Genomic DNA, 2,858 nt, shown 5'->3' with positions numbered 1-2,858 from the left:
GTTGTGCTTCAACCTGTCCGTACCTTACCTAAAATCATAGAGGCACAAGTTTGGCTTGTCCACACCTCACCTATGGACAAAAAATTTTCCCTTATCCCTACCTCATATAAAGAAATACAGTTATATTATGAAGACCATTATACTCAAATTCTAAAAAGAAATTTTTCCTAATCTCTCATAACCTATCTTTTTTTTAGGGCCACAAGGTAGTTTTACATCTTTAACTTTGTTTTAAACCTTGCTTAATTATATACCATTGGTTTTGTAGTAATTAAATAATTCCTTCAAATTTGACCCTTAGTCACCTTTGGTCCTCACAAAAAAGTAATTAATTTCATGCCTTTAGTTTGTTGAGATTTTCTTTAAGATAATTGACTACTAAGCCATTTATTCTTACTTTTAATTTAATGTCTTTTCTTCTAAATTCAATGCAATTTGACCAAAATCAAGTAACCTTGACCTTTTTTCCCATCCTTAAGAATTCTCTAAAATCTGAAGAGTAATTAATCTTCGATATTCAAGTTGTTAGAAGCTCATCCAATGCAATTAACTAAAAACCCGAACTTCTTCTAAATAATTACTTGTCATTGCTCCTAAATTCTCTAGAGGTTGACCAAGTTCAAGGAACTTTGACATCTTTACCCTTAAAAGAGAACTCTCAAGAATCTTAATGGTAGTTACACTTTTAGTCCAAATTTATTGAGAGATGGGAGGTTGTTTGACTATTTAACCCTTATTTTTGGATAGTATTTGCATGACACTCTCGATCATTTTCCAAAAGGCTTGGTCACTCTTGTTCCTCCCAAAGAATTCTTTAGAACTTAGTGAATTTTTACTTCTAGATAATCATGATTCGTAAGATTCAAAGAGGTATAAATGACTATCAAGGACAAGGTGATGGAAGGCAACCGAGATCATTTATTAAGATTTTCTTGGGAATATTATGAATTTAAGGAAATTAAACTTTTTCATTTATAAGGATTTTTCAAAAGCATAGAAATAGGAGACCATTCCAAGATAAAAGAGGAGAACTTTACTATCCCAAAATTTTATCCAAATCCCTTCTCAAATCCTTCTAACACCAAGTGAAAATCGAAAAAATTGACAAAAAATTTGTTGAGCATGGCTCAACCAACAAATTTTAGAAGTCTAAATTCCACAGCCATGGACCCACAACTTTCGAGTTTTTAACTTCCATAAACATATTAAGTGGGAATTTTTCCCCTCTCTCACTCTCTTTCTCTTTTGGTTGTGAGAAGTTCTCCTTTTAGATCGATCTTTTTTTTTTCTTTCTGTCTCTCTTCCTCTTGATATCTCTTTTTCTATCTCCCTTGATCTCATTTCTCACTTTCTATTAATCACTCAATATCTCTCTCCATCTCAAATTGATCTCAATCTCTCAACAATGAAGATGATGGAATGAAGTAAAAGTCATTAACCTAAGCATCGAAGTCACTCTCGAAATTTCTCAAGTTGGTGGTTCTATAATGTTGTTCTGGTTATCGAAGATAGGATCTAGGGTTTCTAATTCCACAAGCTCTTCGATTTCAAAGCTAAGTTGAAGCTAGATTTGTTGAATCAACTGAAGGATTTGAAAGTCCCTACAAGCTTTGCTCCGTGTCGCAAATGTCACTGGTAGAACCGCCAACAAACTTTTCAAGATGTATAAATCTCTCTTTCTCTTACACACACACACATACATTTTCACTTTAAATCTCATTAATTGAATCATTGGATATGTTGTTTAATTACTATTAAGTACATTGATTTGATATTTTTTTGTTTTTGAATTCTTATGGATATAGTAAGGTGGTGAGGTTGTCGATCGCTTAGTTTACTTGGTTGGGACAGGTTTTCTTCAATTTTTACAAATCAATTGCATTCACAAGAAGAAATTCAAAGGAAATTGCAGGTCATTTTGGTCCCTCAGTTATGTACTTTTTTTTTATAAATATTGTTGCTTATCTGGGTTTTGGTTTTAAGTTCTTCTTGAACAATATTCTTTATTACTTGTAAATAATTGGTGAGAAATTGGTAATCATACCCCTGATACTCCTCATTGTATGGTTTCTGACCTCAAAATTTAAATATATTTTAGTTGTATTTTTTTTAGTTCTTATTTCCATGTTTAATTATCTTCTTATAGTCAAACCAACGAGGGCCCTGACACTAGAACACCCAAATAGCTTGGTTGGGCAGTACACTTCTTAATGTTGACTTAATAAGTATTAAAATTCATTGCTATCTCAAATTAAGTCATACTGTTGTCCTATGCCTTCACTATCAGTTTGTCCTAATAGCAATTTGAATAGTGTAAGGTCCTAGTAATAGACATTACTTTATCTAATAACAATTTGGATGCAATTGTTTAATCTAATTTAGCTAGCTCAAACTTAATTTGATTGAAGATATTTAAAATCATTAGAAAGATTCAATCTTTCAAACAACAAAAAAAATTATGGAAGCAAAAGTTCACTATCAACATCTACTAATCATTAGAAAGACTCAATCTTAAGGTTTCTTTGCATGGTATTCAAAACTTTTTTTTTATAATAAGTTTGGTAGATTTGGGGGCTTTAACTATGGTTTTACTTTATGAATCTAAATGACCACACTTGTGGTAGATGACCACACTTGTGGCATTTGGATTGACTTGCCCAACTATGAAAACTTGACTAAGTGAGACTTGATGAACGAGCCAAGTCATGTATTTCCTTTATACATTTTCTTTATCCATATCTTCATATTCTCTATCTAAGTCCTAAAGGAGGCTATGAAAAGCATCTATAGTTGATTGCCTTCTACTTTCATGTAAAGAATTGCGATATGATTGGGATAGGGTTGAAAAATAAAATTAG

The sequence above is a fragment of the Akebia trifoliata genome, chromosome 14 (genome assembly GCF_017979445.1).
Source record: "Akebia trifoliata isolate Shusen 1 chromosome 14, ASM1797944v1, whole genome shotgun sequence".
NCBI lineage: Eukaryota > Viridiplantae > Streptophyta > Magnoliopsida > Ranunculales > Lardizabalaceae > Akebia > Akebia trifoliata.
This window is presented reverse-complemented; position numbering follows the sequence as displayed.